This window comes from Vombatus ursinus, unplaced genomic scaffold (genome assembly GCF_900497805.2).
Source record: "Vombatus ursinus unplaced genomic scaffold, bare-nosed wombat genome assembly UNPS02014830.1, whole genome shotgun sequence".
NCBI classification, from domain to species: Eukaryota; Metazoa; Chordata; class Mammalia; order Diprotodontia; family Vombatidae; genus Vombatus; species Vombatus ursinus.
In genome coordinates this window covers 28,904,732-28,927,645 of record NW_020954608.1, presented here as the reverse complement: position 1 = coordinate 28,927,645, position 22,914 = coordinate 28,904,732, and the positions used below count along the sequence as shown (strand labels likewise).

The window sequence follows — 22,914 nt, the reverse complement described above, 5'->3', positions numbered from 1 at the left end:
GAGAGAGAGAGAGAGAGAGAGAGAGAGAGAGAGAGAGAGAGAGAGAGCTGAGAATGACACCTGGGTTTTAACCTTTGGGGACTGGCCAAGCATTCAAACTCTACTGCAGAGAGCACAACTCTGATGGGTTGGCCATGTTGTTCCAATACCAAACATACTTTTGCCTAAAAGACTATTTTACTGAGAACAAGGCAAGTGCTCACACAAAGGTCAGAAGAAGTGATACAAGGACATGCTCAAGGTCTCTCTGAAGAACTTTGGAATTGATTGTAAGACATGGGAGACACTGGCACAGGACCACCAGTGTGGCATGCCCACATCAAAGAAGGCATTGTTCTCTGTGAGCAAAGTAGAATTGTAGTAGCTCATGAGATGTGCAAATTTGGAGATATCTCTACTCCAAATGCTCCGATAGGCTATGTGTGCCTTACCTGTGGTAGAGTGTTCTGTACTCATGTTGGTCTGATCAGCCACAGTCAGACACACTGGACCTTGGCCCCAATATAGTGATGTCATTCTGGTCCTCTTCAAGAATGAAGGACAATAACCAACTAGTACCCTCAATAAGTCCTGACTAAAATACATAGAAATCTCGTTTTTTTTTTAAAGAAGTAAATATATTAACTAGTAGAAATAATATGAGGATCAGAATGTCAGAGCTCAAAGGAACTTTTGAGATTATCTAGTTCAACCATACCCAGCTCTTCGCAGGGCTTTTCACTCCTTATACATTAGCACAGATTTGTTTCTGATTCATTGTCATCCAGCAAAGAACAGGATCCTGATGGAATGGGGTAAAATTAGACCAGGGGCTAGCCAGTAGGCAAAATTCTAGATCATGGAAGCTCTGGGTAAAGAAGTATAAATGGGGAGTCCTAGCCAGCCAGGGTCAGCAAGAAGTACAAAGGAGAAAGGAGATAATAACTGAGGAAGGAGAGCCAAGTCAAGGCAAACTTTGCCTATTTGAAGGTTTTTCTTAGGGGTAACCCTCTCCGGATGCTTTGAATTTCAAATGACCTCTAACTACAAAAACAAACTTTCACAGGGTTTCCATTCTGGTGCCTTTTGGGGGCACCAAAAGGCCAAGCTCGAGGAACAAGGCCTAGGAAATGTCTCATGAGGGGACATTTGTTGGGAAGTAAACTCTAGCAAGACTTATTTTTGCAAGCAATTAAAAGCTCTTGTCAAAAAAAACATACACAGGGGCAGCTAGGTGATGCAGTGGATAGAGCATTGGCCCTGAAGTCAGGAGGACCTGAGTTCAAATCCGGCCTCAGACCAAACACTTGACACTTACTAATTGTGTGACCCTGGGCAAGTCACTTAACCCCAACTGCCAAAACAAAAACAAAAACAAAAAAAAACAAACCTCAGATTGTCATTGTACTCTTTGGGGCAGCTAGGTGGCACAGTGAATAGAGCACCAGGAGGACCTGAAGTCAGGAGGACCTGACTTCAAATCCGGCCTCAGACACATAACACTCACTAGCTGTGTGACTCTGGGCAAGTCACTTAATCCCAACTGCCTTCACTGAACGAAAAAAAAAAAAAACACATACACTTTACTGGTTTGACTCCATCTAAAAGAGTAACGTCATGAGATTAGAATCATGAGACCAGAATCATAGGATGTAAAGCCAGAAGGAACCTTAGAGATCATTTAATCCAGAGTTTCTTAACCTGGATTCCAATCTAGATAGGGAAAAAAATTACATTTTTATTTTTACCAAATTCTAACTGAAATTGAGCATTTCCTTCAATTATGAATGTAAGCTACAAATATTATTCTGAGGAGTCCATAGGCTTAAGCAGACTTCCAAGGAGGTCCATGATACCAAAAAAGTTAAGAACATTTAGTTCTTAATTTAGTACATCTCTGTCATTTAACAGATGAGCGAACTAAGGTACAGAGATGATAAACAACTTCCTCAAAGGCCACAAGGGTAGTAAGTAGGAAAGCTGAGACTGAACCTAAATCCAGGGTCTTTCTGTCTCCTTTTTCAGATTCTGACCTTGCTCATTTTCATAGGGCAATAAGATCAAAGGCCTAGAACTGAAAGGAACCTTGGAGATTAGCTAGTCCAATCCCATCACTTCATAGTGAGAATTTTGAGGTCCAAAGTCCAAAGGATTTGTCTAAATACATTTTATTTTCAGTCATATCCTACCCTTCATGACCCCATTTGAGATTTTCTTGGTGACCCTGGACAAGTCATTCAAACTCTCCATGCCCCAGGGAACTGTTTGAGACCATGGGTTACAAAAACATTCTGATGTTGCATGTGTACAGGGAATTTCAACACCAAGGGCTCCAATATAAATGAAATCCCTGGTCTGGACTAAAATGAAATGAAGTATTTCCCCGACCCTCTCTATGACTTTTTCCATAAAGCAGGGTATACCTTGAGAAGCAGTATCATCATGGATGGAGAGCCAGACTTGCAGTCAAGAAGACCTGGGTTCGAGTTATGCCTCTAATTCTGGCAAGTCACAATTTCTCAACGGCTCCAGGCAATTCTCCAAGACAATAAATTGTGGGAAAATTCCTAATCTACATTGTTGGTGCAAGTTCCTCAGCAGGAGTCCCCATTTGGTAAAATCACAGGTCTGGTTAAAAATAAATAAGCCAAAGGAGGTATACTGTGTGTCAGAGCTTGCCTGGCCCAGAAACAAGAGTTGGAAATGGAGCCCACATTCCCCTAGCTGGAATAGTTGCAATGCCTTCCATATTCTTCTCGGGTCTTCTTATAGAGCTTGGGTCCCTAAATCTGCCAAAGATTACCATGGGAACCAGGACACCTCCTTTCTAAGTCCTGGATTTACCTCTAGGCAAATTAATTAACTCTTCTCTCTACCTCAGTTTCTTCGTGTGTAAAATGAGGATAAAAGCAAAATCTGCTTGAGTTGCTGTGAAGCTCTAATGAGATAATGAGTGTGAAAATGCTTCACCAGCAATGAAGTGCTGTACATCACTGTCAAATAAGGGAGTTGAACCAGAAACATCTAAGATCCTTTCCAGGTGTAAATCTATGATTCTGTAATCTATCCATGTGTACTAGAGTAATGCAGTAGGGCATACGAGATCAGGGTCTGCTGTCAGAAGTAAAGTCTCCAATGCCTCACTACTCATATATGCCATGTGAGCTGGTAAATGCTTTCTCTCCACCCTTTAGGATCTTCCAGAGTTGGCTGTAGTTTTAGTAGGTGGTCCAGAGCAGGAACTACGTCTTCTGTCATATTTCTATAGGAAGGAGGAAGAGCAAGATCACAGTTACCATTACTTCTAGTGCGGTGGAGAAGAAAATGGAAGTATTCTATTTGGTATTAAATCCTGGTGACTGTCAATCACTGGCATAGGTTTCCCTGCCTCTTTTAGCATTGACTGATAAAAGACATTATGACATCCTGGGTTCATGTCTGGCTGCCTCCAGCCCTGACTATCTGTTTGACGTTGGGTAGGTCATTTAGTCTCTCTAAAGCCTAATTTCCTCTTCTGTAAACTACGGGGTTGGTCTAGATGACCTCTAAGGTCCCTCTAAGCTTTAAATCTATGATCCTCTGATCCAGAGACCATGCCCTGAAAGTTTTAACCCTTTTGGTTTTGTAACATCCATACTACATCCCAGGTTGTGAATGTGCATGGAGTGTTCAAAGAGGACTAGCATACCTCTGACACGAGGGCTTGCTGAGCCCTTTCCAAGGCTGCTTATCCAACTCCATTGTCTGCATGGCACTCAACGTTTTCCTGTGGCTCTAAGAAGCTGTAGCATGTGCACGAGTTGTAACCTAGTAAATCATCTTGGCAGACAAGCTAAACCAGGCTGAGGGTAACTGAGAGGCTTCAAACCTGTTGGTGAGTTATAGGGATGTTTACCCCAAGCATGTGAAGACTTCCCCTAGCAGAATGGACAGATGAGAACAATTTGTTCCAGTGGCCATGAAGGTGGCTGAAGCAAGCAGTGTGGAGTGCTTAGAGCTTGGTCAGACATCAGAGATGCCAAATGCCAAGGTCATCCACTGCATCCCAGGCCATCACCAGTCATCTTGACTTTGTTTTGCCACTGGAATTGGATGACTCTGGAAGAGAGTTGAGGCTAATGACTGTGTGCAGCTCTGCCTCACTTAAATCCAATGCATGCATGAGTCAAGACATTACTCCATGATATCCTTGGTTCTCTTTGAAAATGAAGGATAAACAACAATAGATTGGTGAATGCCTCACATGAACCAGCACCAGACATGATTCACTTTATGCCCCAACCACTTCTTGCCATCTGCTTTGCTGTGCACACCTTTCCTGCTCAGAACCATAATCAGATCAATACTGCCATTGTAACTTGAAATGATGTATCTATCAATCTTCTACCCTAAGACTCCACTTAATATCCTTGTGACTTTTAAAACTAAAACGTTGCTTCCAGGCCACCAAATACGCGCTTTCTCCCCGACAGACCCTGCCTCAAGGGCAGGGACTTTCTCAGTTTTATATTAGTATTCCTAGGACTTAGAACAATGCCTGGAACATATTTACAGAATCACAGAGTTAGAAGAGACCTCAAAAGCCATCTAGTCTAACCCATACACAAACGGAATCCCCATTATAGCATGTCTAACCAATAAATGAATGACAAACATTTACCAAGTACTTACTATGTGCCAAGCATTATGCTAAGCACTAGGGCAGAGGTGGGGCACCTGAGGCCTTGAGGCCACATGTGGCCCTCTAGGTCCTCAAGTGTGACCCTTTGACCTAATCCAAATTCTGCAGGTTCCCCACCCCTGCACTAGGGATACACACACACACAAAAGGGAAGATAGTCCAATGGCCTTTTTCTCAATCTTTACTCTTGATCTCTCTGCAGGCTTTGACACTGTTGGTCGCCATCTTCTCCTTGATACTCTCTTCTTTTTAGGGTTCTAGGACACTACTCTCTCCTGGTTCTTCCATTGCCTTTTTGACTGTTCATTCTGTTTTCTCTGTCAGATCCTCATCTAGATCATGTCCACTAACCGTGAGTATCCTACAGGGCTCTGTCCTGGGCCCTCTTTTCTTCTCCAACTATACTGTTTCACTTAGTGATCTCAACAGTTCCCATTTCACTTTTGCAACATTTCTTAAATACAACTCCTTTCCTCTACTATTGTTACAATGCTGATACAGGCTCTTATCAGCTACTCCTTTAACTAATGCAATAGCCTTTTGGTTGGTCTCTTCACCAAGTCTCTCCCTACTCTAATCCATCTTCCATTCATCCACCAAAGTTATTTTCCCAAAGTAAGGTCTGACCATGTCAACCTCACTCCATAAACCCCAGGGGCTCCCTATCACCTCCAGGATCATGTGTAAAATTCTGTTTGGCATTCGAAGTCCTTCATAATCTAGCTCCTTTCTACCTTTCTAGTCTTCTTATACCTTACTTCCTATCATGTACTCTTCAGTCCAGTGACATTGGCCTCCTGACTATCCCATGAACAAGACTCTCCATCTTCCAGCTCCAGGTATTTTCTCTGGTTGTCCCCTGTGCCTGGAATGCTCTCCCTCCTCATCTCCACCTATTGCCTTCCCTGGCTTCTTTTAAGTCCCAACTAAAATCTTGGCTTCTAAAAGAAGTCTTTCCAAGCCTCTCTTAATTCTAGTGACTTTTCCCTTTATTTACTTCCTGATTATCCTACATATAGCTTTTTGTCCATATTTGTTTATTTGTCTCTCCTATTAGATTGTGAGATTCTTGAAGATGGGGACTATCTTTAGCCTCTCTTTGCATCCACTCAAAAGGCTTGCATTCTAATGGCAGTTAGGTGCTACAATGGATAGAGCACTCAGCCTGGACTATGGAAGAATTGAGCTGAAATTTGATCTCAGCACTTAGTAGCTGTGTAACCCTGGGTAAGTCATTTAACTTCTGTTTGTCTCAATTTCCTCACCTGCAAAATGGGGATAATAACAGCACCTACATCCTGGCATTGTTATGAGGATAAAATGAGATAATATTTAGAAAATGCTTAGCATAGTACCTAGTACATAGTAAATGAATGTTAACTATGATGATGATGGTGATGATGGTGATGATAGTGATGTTAATGTCATGAATTCAAAGCCCTTCATCATGCCAGTTGCCCTCCTTTCTTTGCTCTCTAGTTTATCAAGTCTTTTTTTCTTAAAATTTTTTTAAAACTTTATTTATTTATTTATTTTTAGTTTTCAACATTCACTTCCATAAGATTTTGAATTTTAAATTTTCTCCCCCTCCTTCTGCTCCCCTGTCCCCAAGATGGTGTACAATCTGAAATAGTCTATGCATACACATTTATATTAAACATATTTTCACTATCAATGTCTTTCTTAAACTGGTGCCCAGAATTGAAGACAATGCTCCAGATGAGGTCTATTAGTACTTAATAAATGCTTTTTCATTCATTCATCTCTTCTTGCTGTGGATAGAACCAGTATTCCCCTTCACGTTCTCATGACAGGAAGCTAGTGTGCACGTTAGCACTCCCATTTTTGAGGGCAGCAGGGCAAGGGTGGCCCCTGGACAGTTGGTGAGGGCCAGCAGGTCTCCTCTGATTAGCTGCCCAAACAGCTTCCTTCCTTTTGCAGCTGGGCCAGGAATTTTCATGCAAGCAGTTGCTGGACCAGCACCAACTTGGGTAAACTTCTGAACCTTTCATTGTTGAATTGTGTTTCAAGTAAATAAACACAAATAAAGAAAGATCCTTCTTTAGAAAATCAATGAGAACTTGGGGGAAAGGAAAGGAAGAAAGGGAAAAATCCTTGCTTGTAGAATCCACAAAAACTATCCAGAAGACCATTATTTTCCTTTACTTGGAATTCAATTCCACAAATATTCATTAACCCTACCAAGCATATTACTAGCTTTGATGTCAGGAAAACCTAGTTTCAAATCCTGTCTCTAACACTAAGTAGTGGTGTGACCATAGGAAAGTTAATGAACTTTAGTTTCCCTACCTAGAGATTAAAATACCTATACTTAAATAAAAATTACAAAAACTACAGTTGATGTGAACGAACAAATGATGAATGAAAAAGTATTTGTTAAGACTTACTATGTACCAAGTATCATACTAAGCACTAGGAATACTAAGGAGTGAGATTCCCCAGTCAAGAAGCTTTCATTCTAATGAAGAGTGATAACATATAATAAGTCATGTGAAGTATAGCAAGTCATATGAGGCCTTCACGGTAGAAGTTTCAGAACTGAAAATGTTAAGTCCTTCAGGACATGGTCTCTGGACTTAAATGAGAGAATATGTGTAAAAAAAAAAAGCTTTGCAAATTTTGAAGGGCTCAGTGAATTTCAGTTACTACCATAATAATAATTCTGGTAAAGCTTGGACTGTCTGCCTTCTCAGGGGGCCCAACTTGCTAAAGACCCTAAGAATTGCATTCCTTCCCAGCTCAGAAAGAGAGGAAGCTGTGGGATTGGGAAGTTTTCCACTGCAGCAACAATTTTTAAGTCTCTCAAGAAAAAGACGTGAAGAGAAAGATTTGGAGATGGTAGAGGGAACAGTACTAACATCAGCAGCAGTGGCAGTATATAAAGGATGCTTACTTTGAATGAGACTGATTCTAAACCTTGTATTGGCTAGAGCTTTTCCCCCTGCCTCATCACTTGGCTTATTAAGAGAATTCAATGGAATTATGAGTACTAGGAGAACCTGCTGGAAGAATGATAAATTTATCCTATTCTGTTTCTTCCTTCTATTATTGCCTTATGCAATGGGTGGCATGGTTTATTACTGTTTCTTTTCTATTCAAAATTTTCCTCACTGGATTATTTGCATTTTTTAAACAATGGTTTACTAGATAAAAATAATTGTAATTGTCAACCAAGTTGGAGTTTTTGCTATAGACAGAGGGGTGGGGACCTGTGGATAATTGATTTTGCCAAATTTAGCTAGCTGGGAGACCACCCTTCTAGCTTAGTAGTCAGTATAATACTTGGAGCCCAGTGTTTCGTGAATTTTATCTATAATTTACATTTTTAAGCTTTCTAGTTTTGCAGAGAAAGGAAGGCATATATAAGTAGGACCTTTGCCCTAAGCTAAAACACTCAGGAATGGATCTTATTATCTCTACAAGGACAGATCATTTTGTATCAAGGATCCCTGGGTTTCTCTCCACTCCCCAAGTAAGAAAAAGGGAGGGAGAGTAGAAATTTCAAAAGAAGGTCATAACCTGAGTTATCCCACACTGAGTGGAAATAGGTATGATAATTCTGCCTATTTCTCCTCCAATGGAAGAGGGTTAAAACTAAAAAAAGAGAGTTGTACATAAAACAAGTTCTAACATGCATAGCTTGACTTTCTTTTTGAGTAATAAAACATTGAACATGGCACTTTCAAAGCTGTTCTCATTCCTTCTGGCCTTCTTGAGTGTATTATTGTTGTTATTTGGTTGTGCCTGACTTTATGTGAATCTATTTGGGTTTTTCTGGAGTGGTTCGCTATTTCTTTCTACAGCTCACTTTACAGATGAGGAACTGAGGCAAACATTGTTAAGTGACTTACCCAGGGACACACAGCTAGTAAGTGTCTGAGGCCAGATTTCAACTCATGAAAATGAGTCTTCCTGAATTCAGGCCTGACACACTAAACACTATGGTACCTTGTTGCCCTCTCATTGCTAACTTGAAGCACATTTCTGAAAGTATTTGGGAGAAAGTACTGCAACAATACATTGCTGCCTTCTGGTTGGGATTGTGGGATTTCCTCACATTTGTGGGCATATTTATATATGCAAATGAATCCCCAAAATCTTATGACCAAATAGATACAAAAGTTAGGGCCAGCTTTGGAATTGTGTGAACTGGGCTGGAAAACCAGTAGAGTTACTTGCTAGCTGTGGGACCTTGGACAAGTCACTTTTCTCTGAGCATCAGTTTCCTGACTCATACAAAAAGGGGTTCTGACTAGAAGATTGAGACTACTTCTAAATCCTATTTTCCTTTGCTTGTGCACAATTTTTATATAGCGTGGCCTTATCTTTATAAGATATTTATATAGGATAGTTGAGTTCTGCTCCTTCCACATGGCAAGAAAGGGTTACTGATAGGTATTTGCAAAGTATGGGGCACTCCTATGTTCTACTTCCTCCCCAAAACAAATATTGTGCTTGAAGAAAGTTCCATGAAACACACCCAGGGCAAGTGGCACAAGGTATACCTCCCAACACTGTGGGAGCTGTCACATGAGGGGTGGATATGGGCAGTGGCATCAGCAAACTGGGGAAGAAATCACCAAGGGTATGGCTGCTGGTTCATCAACTTGTAGCTTCCCATTTTAACTAATTAGGTTCTCAGCTTGCTGTTGAAGTATTCCAAGGATTATATCTTCTGAATCTTGGCACCATGGAATAAAGCTCTAGTTACTCTGGCCTACTTAAAGTTCTGTTCCTCCTCTTGACCCCTCCTTCCCACAGCTACCACTAAGCCATTCAGAAAAAGCATTTTCCAAGACTCCTAAAGAGAGTTGAAAAAGAAGCCTCTCTTCTCTCCACTTTCCATAGATTCTGGGAGTGGCAGGAAGGGCAAACCTTGAATGAGAGAGACACACACACTAATCCATTGGCAAGGGAGCGGTATTTTGGAAACAGGGTTTCAACTTATAAAATCTTGCTGGAACTAGACAGTGTTTGTACAAGCGGGTATGGAAATCATAACTTCATGAATCAGTGCAGCATTTCTGCAATTCATCTTCCTGTAGAAAACATTCATTAAAGAGATCTCTCATGAACACAATTACAAAACACTTTTCACACAAATAAAGTAAAATCTATATTAATTGCTCATGTATAGGCTAAGCCTTAATTAATTAATTCAGTGTCATAACAATCAAACTACCAAAAATTATTTTATGTAGAAAAATAATAACAACATTCATCCAGAAGAATAAAAGGTAAAGAATATCAAGGGAATCAATGAAAAAAAAATGTGAAGGAAGGTGGCCTAGTTGTATCACATCTCAAACTATATTACAAAGCAGTAATCATCAAAATAATCTGGTACTGAATAAGAAAGAGAGTGGTGAATAGAATAGAATAGGTACACAATATAGAGTAGTAAATGACATAGCAATCTAGTATTTGATAAGTCCAAAGATCCAAGCTTTGGGGGAGAGAACTCACCATTTAACAAAAATTGTTGGGAAAACTGGAAATAAGGTCAAAATGGGTACATAATTTAGACATTAAGGGTAGTATCATAAGCAAATTAGGGGAGCATGAAATAGTTTACCTGGCAGATCTATTGATAGCCAAAGAATTTATGACCAAACAAGAGAAAGGGAGCACTACAAGATGTAAAATGAATAATTTTGACTACATTAAATATAAAAGGTTTTGCACAAACAAAACCAATGCAGCCAAGATTAGAAAGAAAGCAGGAAACTAGAGGAGGGGGGATTTTTACAGCAAGTTTCTTTGATAAGGGTCTCATTTCTCAAATATATAGAAAACTGAGCATATTTATAAGAAAACAAGTCATTTCCCAATTGATAAATGGTCAAAGGATACGAACAGTTTTCAGAAGAAGAAATCAAAGCTATCTACAGTCACATAAAAAATGCTCTAAATCACTATTGATTAGAGAAATGCAAATTAAAACAACTCTGAGGTATCACCTCACACCTATCAGATTGGCTAATATGACAGAGGTATCACCTCACACCTATCAGATTGGCTAATATGACAGAAATGGAGAGCGACAAATTTTGGAGGAGGGGTGGGAAAATTGGGACATTGTCTAATTCTGTGCCTTGTTATCTTCCTTCAATGCTACCCTGCTGCTCACTGCAGTTATGCCCCATGAACTCTAGAGACTAAACCCAGGAGAAGCTAAGTAACTCAACTTTGAAACTCTTGCTTGGAGGGCATGTTATCTTGATTGGTGAGGAGGGTACACTATATTTAGCCAACCTCAGACTCTAGACCAAACCATCCAGCACACATATTTAGGGGTTAGGGTTTAGTTAGGGTGAGGCTTTATATCCCATCCAGTCATTCTGTCCACATCTCCCTCTCCCTTCCCCTTCCCCCTTACTACCCACTGCATTCCACCTCTTGCTCTGAGAACAATAATCGTATCAACACTATTATGGCCTCTGAAAAGGCCTGTCAATCAATTCCCAATGGCTCCATTGTGAATTTCCAGTCTAAAACACCCTTTCCTACCTACCACTCTGCTGTGAGTGTTATCTCCTCCTATTAGAATACAATTTCCTTGTATTTTTATCCCCAATACAAAGCACAGAGCCTGATATATAATATGTAGCTTAATAAATTCTTTTTCATTTTTTATTGTACATGTTATGCCACTTAACAAATGTTTGGTCAATAACCTATGATCTGCACTGATGAAGGGAATGCTGACATTGAAGAGATTTTAGATATAACAAAAAACTGAAGTAGGGTGGAAAGAGAAAGAGAGAAAGAGAGGGAGTTAGAGAGAGAGAGAGAATGAGAATTTAACGGAAAAAATGCTCTTGATGGAGCTAAGATACAGAGATTCCCTTTCTAGTTTCAGGCTAGACTTCCTAGGGCAAAGGAAAAAACATGTTGGCAAGGCTCACCAAAGGTAATATAAATGAGGTTTGTAAGATAAATAATGTGAGTTCTGGATCTGCAGCAGAGCTGGCTGAGGTCCCTGGCAGTCCAGAAATTGGGTGAATATATGGCTTGTATTCTGAATTCCCCATAGTCCTTGGCAGTCTGGCCAGAGCTCTTTCCGTTGCACTACCAGTATCAGAGAGGAACCCAAGTCTCGGGAAACCTAGACAGAGGATGAATCTCCCACCAAAGAAAAACAAGCAAATACAGGTATATAGATACGGGCCCTGTCATCTTCCTGGGGATATGCTTTGATGGATAGCCACCTAGACTCAAGCAACTCCATAATGGCAGGTTTGGGAACCAAAAGTGCCGGAAAGGAAACAAGGAAATGACAGGTTAAATCACTTGGTATTCTCTACTGCCTACCAAATGCTAAAATGACAGACCCTAGACTCCTAACTTGCAGAGTAGGGTGTCTTTTTTTGAATTACTACTAATGCATATTGGAAGGAAAGATTGGATTCTTTTCAGCCTGCCTTGTGGAGGAAAATTGTGCATCTGGCATTTAGTGCATTCAGTAAGTGCTTAATAAATGCTCTGTCATCTATCTATAATCATCTACTCATCTACCTGACACAATCAATTCCATTTAACAAATATCTTTTGTTTGCCCAACTAGATTGTGTCAACTGTTGCCTCAGAAAGGCAGCTCTGTTCTCACGCAGATGAGGCTCCATCTTAGATAATCTCAATAATAACTCAACAATAGTTTAGCTCCCATGTAAGGCTTAGGCCTTTGAATCACCTGAATTTGACTGTTTTCTACCTATACTGTAGAGGTATTAAGCTGTTGTTCAAGCATTGGGCTAATAATAACCATTTAAGGTTTAAGAGGCATGTAAAAACACAGAGAACCATGTTCAAACCCAGTTAGTAAAGGAAGAGTTATAGATCACCTTCTTTTAAGTACCTTTCCTTCTATCATAGGATGACTATCTACCAGGGTTCCAGTCCCCTCTCCCCATGTAGGTTATGCTAGCTCTTTCCTTGAAAGGCAAGAAAGTTGTCCCCAAGACCTGATTGGTCCAAGAGGTTAAAGCTGAAAGTAGTTTCTATTGATAATAGCTTTTTAGTCATCTAAGGACATAAAAAGGCCCACCCATGGGGAAGTGAAGCCCTTCAGTTTTGGCAAAGGACGTTCCAAGGCCGTGAGAGTCACCATACCCTGCCCAGCTAACCAGATGAGTTTCTATATAGAGGCCTTGTTCCTGAGATAAGTGCTCCTTGTTGAATATCCTTTCTATACCATAGCTAAGTAAACTGCCTTTCCCTTATCTGCTGGATGACCTGTAAGTGTCTTATCCAATGTAAAGTAACAGGAGCAGACCTGAGTGAGGCTCATTCCTCCTGTCTTCTCCTAGGGATTCAGTCACAGCCTCCACAAAACTTACTAGTCAAGTCCCTACTGTATGCACTGCTATCATGGATCCTGGGGCCAGTCCATTGTCAATGGTCCTCCCTCATGCTGGGCTCTGAACTTTTGTGTTCTGGAACCCATTGTCTCCATCTTGGCTTTTACTGGCTACCACCATCACTCAGCATGCTGGGTCCAGAAACTCATCAGCATTTACTCAGTAGCTGCTTTCTCTGCCATGGCTTCTTTTTGTCCCTTGTGACCACACAGCACAGAAACTTGCCTGGTACTTCCCAACTCCATTAAATATTATGGGGAAATGGCTATGAAAAATCCTTTTAATATGGGTATTCAGATTTTATGTGGCTGTGATAATAATGGCTTACATTTACACAACACTTTACAGTTTAGAAAGCACTTAGGATCGCTGAATTTTAAAGTTGGAAGGGATCTTGGAGATGATCTAATATTAATCAATCAACAAATCAGCATTTATTAAGTGCCTACTAGGTCAGTCAACATTGATTAAGTGCTTACTATGATAGGTGCCAAGTATAAACATGTATGAAACAATCCCTACTTGCAATAGTCTTTATTATTGTTGTTGTTATTAATAATAATAATAATAATAGTAAATATTTCCATAGCTTAAGGCTTGGAAAGCACTTTTCACATACTACCTCATTGGATGGCTTCCATGCTGGCCTTGGAGGCAGGAAGACCTAGGTTCAAGCCTTATCCCTGACTCATACTGGTTGTGTGACCCTGGGCAAATCACTTTACCTCTCAGTGCTCTAGGCAACTTTCTACAACTATAAGTTACAGAAAAGATGCCTACCTGTGTTAGTAGAGAGAGTTTCCTCAGAGGGGAGTTCCCCTACTAGTGAAATCATAAGACCAGTCCCTGTCCCTTTCTTATTTGATGCTCACAACAATCCTGTGAAGTAGATGCTATTAGTATCTCCATTTTACAGAGGAGGAAACTGAGACTAAGAAAGTTTCTATGACTGGCCCAGTATCACACAGCTATTAAGTGCATGAAGTAGGAGTCAGACTCAGGTCTTCTTGATTCCCAAGTCCATTGCTCTGTCTACTGTGCCATCTGTCATTTTAAAAGTAAGGAAACTGAGAATGAGAGGTCAGGTATATTGTCCAAGACAGAAAATATGGTGCAGTGGAATGAGCACTGAATCTGGACAAAGGGGACCTGGGTTCAAATATCATTTCTGATGATTGCAACCTAAGTGATCTTGGACAAAGTCAGAACTTTCCTGGACTGCAGATTCCTCATTTGTAAAATAAGCATGACGGGGCCCCTGAGGTCCCTTCCAGACTAGATCTGTGATTCCAAGTGAAAGAGCTGAGATTTACTCATAGTAGGGAAAGCAAGTGTTATTACCTCTATTTTACGGATGTGGGTAAAGATTCCCAGTGTTTTGCCCCCAGCCATACCATTACGAAGTGTCAGAACCAGGACTTTTACCCAAGCTCAGCCCACGAAATCGTGTCATCTAAAATTAGTTACACTTTGTTCGTGTACATGCTACAGAAAACAGGAAAATGATAAATTAATATTAGGAAGATCTCAGGGTGAATAAGGTAGAGGTTGAGCAGATGTGAGAGATGCTATGGACACTTCCTGAAGTCAGAAGCAGGAATTTCCTTCTCTCATTGCTGTTTCCCAAGCGTATGTAGGGGCGGACTGTAGAAAACTATCTCAGACAAAATGATCTCCAATCTCATAATGACATCTAAAGGTCTTTTGATCACAAGCAGTTGGCCATGACTCAATCATACCCCATAAAAATGTTTTACCCACATTAAACATTGTCTCTCCCATGAAAATGTAAGCTCCTTGAGGACTGTTCTTGACTTTTTCTGTGGGTTCTAGTCTAATATGGGCTCTGAACCTTTTTTGCTTCGTGAACCCCTTTGGTAACCTGGTAAAGCCCATGGACTCCTTCTCAGAATAATGTTTTTTTTTTTTTAAGGCAATTGGGGTTAAGTGACTTGCCCAGGGTCACACAGCTAGTAAGTATCAAGTGTTTGGTCTGAGGCTGGATTTGAACTCAAGTACTCCTGACTTCAGGGCCGGTGTTCTATCCACTGTGCCACCTAGCTGCCCCCAGAGTAATGTTTTCAAGTATATAAAATAAAATACCTAGGATTACAAAGGAAAGCAATTATTTTGAAATGCAGTTTTCAAAATATTAAGAAACAACTTAACAGACTCCAGGTTAAGGGCATTTGACTTACAGCTCTTTTTCTTCTACTCTTTTTTTTTTGAGGGGGGGTGCAGGGTGGGACAGGACCTGTGATTTATTTGTCATAGAGAACTAGTAATGAAGAAACTCCCTCTATCAATGCTTATCAGAACTTGTTCTAGAATTTATGGTCTTAGAACTGTTTCATTTTAGAGGTGGAAGCATCAGACACATGACATATCTCCCATACATATGTCTAAATCATAAATTCCTTCCAAGATTCCCTCAGAAGACATAACAAGGACTTTCTTCAAAGACCTTTTGATTATTAATATCAAGTGATATTAATCACAGATATCTTTTTTATTAGTTTTCAACATTCACTTCCATAAGCTTTTGAGTTTTAAATTTTCACCCCCTCCCTCCTCACCTCCCTTCCCAAGATGGCATGCAATCTAATATAGGCTCTACATATACATTCCTATTAAACATTCACATTAGTCATGATGTAAAAAGAATTAGAAATAATCGGAGGAACCACATGAAAGAAGAAACAAAACAAAACAAAAGCAAATAGTACGCTTAATCTGCATTCAAATCCCAGACTTCTTTCTCTGGATGTGGATAGCATTTTCCATCATGAAACTTTTGGAGATGTCTTAGATCCTTGCATTTCTAAGATGAGATAAATCTATCAAAGTTAGTCATCACACAACATGGCTGTTACTGTATACAATGTTCTCTTGGTTTCTGCTCATTTCACTAAGCATCAGTTCTTACATGTCTTTCCAGGTTTTTCTGAAGTCCGCCTGCTCATCATTTCTTATAGCATAATAGTACTCCATTATATTCATATACCACAACTTGTTCAGTCATTCCCCAAATGATGAGCATCCCCTCAATTTCCAATTCTTTGCCACCACAGAAAGAGCTACTATAAATATTTTCATACATGAAGGTACTTTTCCCATTTTTATGATCTCTTTGGGATACAGCCCTAGAAGTGCTATTGCTGGGTCAAAGGATATGCACATTTTTATAGCCCTTTGAGCTTAGTTCCAAATTGCTTTCCAAAATGGTTGGATCATTTCACAACTCACCAACAATGCATTAGTGTTCCAATTTTCCTTCTCCAATGGTAAGACTTTACACTTTATTTTTTCTAGCTCTGTAAAATAATTTTTGGTAATTTAATTGTGATGGCATTGAATATATAGACTAATTTTGGTAAAATTGTCATGTTTCACACTTTCTCCAACATTTGTCATTTTCCTCTTTTGTCATGTTGGCCAATTTGATAGGTGTGATGTGGTACCTCAAAGTCATTTTAATTTGCATTTCTCTAATCAATAGTGATTTAGAGCATTTTTCATATGACTATAGATAGCTTTAATTTCTTCATCTGAAAACTGCCTGTTCATATCCTTTGACCACTTATCAATTGGGGAATGACTTGTATTCTTATAAATTTGAATTAGTTCTCTATATATTTTAGAAATGAGGCCCTTATCAGAGATACTAGTTGTAAAAATTCTTTCCCAGTTTTCTGTTTCCCTCCTAATCGTGGTTGCATTGGCTTTGTTTGTGCAAAATTCAATTTAATGTAATCAAAATCATCCATTTTGCATTTCATAATGTTCTCTATCTCTTGTTTGGTCATAATTTCTTCTGTTCTCCATAAATCTGACAGGTAAACTATTCCTTGCTTTCCCAGTTTGCTTATAGTATCAGCCTTTATATCTAAATCGTAATCACAGATATCATGCCTGGGTTGTAAAGCACACTACATTGACAGTCATTACATGATAAATTAGGTTATTAATTTCCAAGCAGAGATTGGATCCTCAGAGGATACAATATAGTAGCTAAGTTTGGTGGAAGGAAAATGCCCAGAAAAAAAATCTGAAAGAGGAAAGGTAATCCTGGAATGACAGTACCTGGTCTGGGAAGGGAATGGAGGTGCCACATAGAGATAGTGGGCATTGGAGGGACACCTAGCAGGAGGAAATCTGAGGGGCAAGCAGTAGAGACTCAAAAGCAAACCTGATGAAAGTCACTATTCAAAACAATGACTACCATGTTCAGAACATCTAGGAAAAAACTCAAATATAAGACTGAGAATGTATTCTCTGATGAATAAGATTCCCCTGTTGGTGGGAATGAGCAATGCTGTTTCTAGCCCAAGTTCTTTCCCAAGACCATTGCCACCACTAGAGGTTGCAAAAGGTTTGTTATACCGACAATGAGAAAAGGAAATTCCTGCCTCTCTTGATTCTAGGAAGAGAGTACCCATTTCCCATTCAACCTCCAGGTTATTCACCACTCAGCTCCTTCTTTCCTCTTCTGCTATTTTCTCCTCAATCTTAATGTCCTCCTACTAGATTGAAATCTTGTTGAGGGCTAGGAACCACATCTCTCCCAATTTGTAGCACAGTTCTTTGGACATACAGTAGGCACTTGATGGATTGATGAATAAATGACTGAGTTCTTCAAACAGTTCATCTTTTCCTATGTAATACTCATGTATCCCTAACTTCCTTGATTAACTCCTTTCCCCTTACCCCTTCACTTATTCTTTCTCTTAATAATATAGCCTTTTGTTCATGGGTAGGCAGGGCCAATATAATAAACATGACAATTTTACCAAAATTAATCTATATATTCAATGCCATCACAATTAAATTACCAAAAAATTATTTTACAGATCTAGAAAAAATAATAACAAAATTCATTTGGGAGAACAAAAGTTCAAGAATATCAAAGGAACTAATGGAAAAAAATGTAAAGGAAGGAAGTTTAGTAGTACCAGATCTTAAAACTGTTATAAGGCAGTAATTATCAAAACTATCTGGTACTGGCTAAGAAATAGAAAGGTAGATTAGTGGAACAGAGTAGATATACAAGCTACAGCAGCAAACGAATATAGTTACCTAGTGTTTGAAAAGTGTAAAGACTTAAGTTTTTGGAATAAGAATTCATTATTTGGTAAAAATTTGTTGGGAAAGCTGGAAAACAGTCTGGCAGAAATTGGGCTTAGATTAATATCTTACACTATTTACCAAAATAAGGTCAAAATGGATACATGACCTAGATATAAAGGGAGATATTACATGAAAATTTGAAGAACATGGAACATATTACATACCAGACTTCTGGATAGGTGAACAATTTATGAATAAACAAGAGATTGAGACTGTTGTGAAATGTAAAATGGATAACTTTGATTACATTAAATTAAAAAGGTTTTGTACAAATAAAACAAATGTAGCCAAGATCAGAAGGAAAGCAGAAAACTGGGGAGAAAATGTATAGACAGTTCTTCAGAAAAAGGTCTCATATCTCAAATACATAAAGAACTGTGTCAAATCTATAAGAATGTGAGTCATTTCCCAATTGATAAATGGTCAAAGGATATGAAGAGGCAATTTTCCAGTGAAGAAATCAATATTATGTATAGTCATATAAAAATGCTCTAAATCATTATTGATTTAAGAAATGCAAATTTAAACAACCTTGAGAGATCATTTTACACCTATCAGATCGGCTAAAATGACAGAAGGGGAAAATGACAGATGTTGGAGGGGATGTGGAAAAATTGAGACCTTAATTCATTGTTGGTGGCTCTGTGAGCTGATTCAACCATTTTGGAGAGAGATTTGGAAATATGCTCAAAGAATTATTAAACTGCCTATGCCCTTTGACCCAACAATACCACTATTAGGTCTATTTCCCAGGATGATTAGGGAAAATGGAAAAGAATGTTCTCAATTGTTTATAGCAGCTCTCTTTGTAGTGGCAAAGAACTGGAAATTGTGGGGATGCCTATAAATCGGGGGATGGCTAAACAAATTGTGGCATATGTTCATGATAGAATATTACTCTGCTGTAAGAAATGATGAGCTCAGTGATTTTAGAAAAACATGGAGAGATCTCCGTGAAATACTGAAGAGTGAAATGAACAGAACCAAGAGAACATTGTCTACAGCCACACCAGTATTGTTTTAAGATCAACTTTGAGCAACCAAGTCATTCTGACTATTATAAATACCCAAATTAAACTCAAAGATCCTATGAAGAAAAATGCTATTGGAATGCAGAAAGGAATATTGCTGTGGTATAGGAAATGATGAGCTGGTTGATTTAGAAAAATATGGAAAGACTTGGATTTATGAAGGAAGATGCTATCTACCTTCAGAGAAATAAATAAGAGGAAATAAGCACAGTACGGTCTTACATATATGTGTATGAGTGTATATGTGTATATATGTGCATATTTATAGATATCTACATATATGTATATATCCATGCTTAATTGTAACCTCCTTTGGGGGGGAAGGGAGAAAAAAATAAAGTAAAAAATGCACAGTGGAGAACAAAGGAAAACCAACAAGGAAACAAAGAAAAGCTGGGCAGCTTTGAAAACAAGGTATAGTATGTATTATATAGATTTTCTTGAAATGGAAATTTATTGTTTTATATTGAATCCTCTCTTATGGTCTGCTGTGTACATGACAATGTTTTTTTAAAATTTTCTCATTTTCTATTTAAGTGTAAAAATTAAATTAAAAATATTTTGATTTAAAAAAACAATATAGCCTTTCTTGCTCTCCCTTCTATTATTTCTTTCATTATTCCCTAAGGTTGTTGGTTTTTATTTTTATTTTTTTGGTAAGGCAATTGGGGTTAAGTGACCTGCCCAAAGTCACACAGCTAGTACATGCCAAGTGTTTGGTCTGAGGCTGGATTTGAACTCAGGTCCTCCTGACTTCAGGGCCGGTGCTCTATCCATTGCACCACCTAGCTGCCCCAACCTTCATGCTTTTAAAAATCCTTTTTGGTTCTAAACCTAAATTTTACTTTTCTGCTTAAAAAAAAAAGAAAGATATGAGCGCTGACTCAAAGTTTCATCACACGTTTCTCTTCCCAGTATATCGAGTACAGTATTTGCTCTGGCAGAGGCCCTATCATTCACCCCCCTCATAAGGTGAATTCTCTGGTATTGCATAAACTGCACACAGATTGTCTTCCAAAATGCATTGCATTTGCAAAATCTCTCTAGTGTAAATGCTCTGATGTCAAGCAAGCTGTGTCCTATCTCTCCCATCTCTTTCATTCGCAGAAATATTACCCAATCCTGAAACCAGTCAGTAGGCAGGGGAAAGAAAATGACTTCACCAGTTAATGCTTACAAGACAAACAAAAAACACACATATTTGCACATGAAATCAGCACCAAATGCCTTCCACCCTCACCCTCACCAGAGATGCAAAGATAAATGAAACTTGGGACCTGTCCTCAAGGGACTTAGGCAAATGGGTGTGATGGCTCTTCCTCCTTCAGTTCATCCAGCATTTAATGAGGGTCTGCTGGATACAGGGCATTGCACTAGTTGCCAGGGGAGTGACTTAATATACACAACAGGGTCCCTACCCTCATGGAGCTTACAATCTAAGAATACGACACATTCACAAATAACTATAGTGCAAAATAATGTGTGATACTCCACTCACAACCCTCAAACTGCCCTCTTCTGCCTTCTTTTTCTTATCAAGGCTACACTGCAATATTCAATTTAAATAGATTTTTCCTGACAAAAAAAAGTGCTCAGGGATGGGGGAGGATTGAAGAAGGTACATAGTGAGATTTTTTGGGGACCCCAGTCCCTAAAGATGGCCCTGACTCCCAGAATGCACTGTTGGAGCTGTATATCTTATAGATTTTCTCCTGAGCTCCATAAAGATGGTCACCTCACCTCAGCTACAATCAAAGTGAACTCCATCTGCCTCCCCTCACCTTCAGGGTGAGCAGGACTGAGTAGGACCGGCATTGGAGAATTTGTGAAGAAGGATCTGTATGAGTGGGGCCTGTGTGTCAGAATGTATGAAAGGGTGACTGAAGGCGATCTGTGAGACAGACCAGAGAAGGACTGCATGTACAGACAGAAATATGGGGGGAACTTATGTAAATCTTCCAGATCATTGAGAATTTTGCTTGGCTTATACTTTCTTAAAGATTTTTATGTCAACCGACTATAAAGCTGCCTTTAACTTTTCTTAATGAGTCCTGATTTCCAAGCCATTAATCTTTTTTATGACTCCCTCTGAGTTCTCACAAGCTCCCATTCACTCCCTCCCAACGTTCTCAGCTTCTACACACAAGTTCCTATTCACAGCCATACATAGGAAGACAAGCATGGCCTAGTGAAAAGACGAATGGACCTGTGATCAGAACATCTGTTTCCAAATCCCCTCTTTGACAAGGACTTGCTATGGGACCATGAATGATTCAGTTGATCTTTCTGAGCCTTATTTTCCTCACCTGTAAAATTATAATAGTAATAATGATAGCTAGCATTTATATAATGCTTAAGGATTGAAAAGCGCTTCACAGAGATTATGTGATTAAAATGGGGGTGAAATTCAAAAGTCACAAAAATATTTTAATGAGGGTGGACAAGAATGCTTCCCATGAAGTTAGGCTTGTAATTTAGCCTCTTTCTGAGGGCCATGTGCTCTCTGGCCCCTTGCTAAAGGACATGTGTGACATGTCCTATGTGATATGTGTGACAAGTGTGGCGGCTCCTGATTGGCCCCTTGGTTCCTGTGATTGGGTATGGCCTCTTGTGAAGGAGCCTGCACTCTTCAGTGACCTATAAGAGCAGTAGCAAAACAGGCTGCAGCTCCCACTTTTTGGGTACTTCTGCATGGAACCACCTAACAGCCATTCTTCCTTGGACTCTGGCATGGAAGTTAGGGCATTTCTCTCCCTCTCCTTGCCCTACTGGCATTGATGGCTCACAACTTGAGCACATGGCAGTATTGATCAGCACAGGCCTGAGTCCCTGGCTATCGTCTTCTGATTTTGTACAGGTAACCAGGGATGCTGAGAAATGGACAGTGTCCAGCCCTGGCAGCCGCCTTGTGGATTCAAAAAGTTCCTGAATCCATACTGGCTGCCCAGTGGAAAGTGATTCCTGCTGTGGCACCTCTTCTCAGAGTAGGACATGAGTGCTCATAGGATCATCTCGAACCTTAAAGGACTAAAGAAACAAGACTAGCTGTCCAGAAGATCTGGACCTTGTGAGTTGCTCAGATAATGCAGATCTGAGGCAAAAGTTAAATAATAATAATAATACCTAACATTTATACAGTGCTTATTATGTGCCAGACACTGTGCTAAGCACTCATGATTATTATATCATTTGATCCTTACAACAACCTTCCAGGTAGATGCTATTATCAGTCCCATTTTACAGATGAAGAAACTGAGGCCAACAGGTTAAGTGACTTGCCCAGGGTCACACAGCTAGTAAATATCTGAGGCAGGATTCAATCCCAAGTCTTCCTGAATATAAGTCCAGCACTCCATCTACTTTACCCAATTGACAATTAGTATTTCTTCTTCTTTTGTTTTGTTTGTTTTGTTTGGTTTTGGCTAGGCAATGGGGTTAAGTGATTTGCCCAGGGTCACACAGCTAGTGAGTGTTATGTGTCTGAGGCCAGATTTGAACTCAGGTCCTCCTGACTCCAGGGCCGGTGCTCTATCCATGTTAGTATTTCTTCTAGGAGAGAATTTGTTAATCCCTTTTAGGGAGACCTTCAACATGGGCCATTTAAAAGTTTTGTTTTAGAGATTTCCCCTTGAGATCTACTTCAGGGTTGGGGACACAGTGATATAGGGACAGATGTAAGCCTGGCTTTCCCTCTTTTAAGGGTCAGGGTCCCCCC

The 22,914-nt window shown here is 39.6% G+C and overlaps 1 protein-coding gene across 1 annotated transcript in view; it reads right to left on the bottom strand.

Annotated features, from left to right (window-relative positions):
• The window catches only part of UCMA (upper zone of growth plate and cartilage matrix associated), a 47,203-nt gene that overhangs the window by 17,294 nt on the left and 6,995 nt on the right, over nt 1–22,914 (bottom strand). The window lies entirely within an intron of this gene.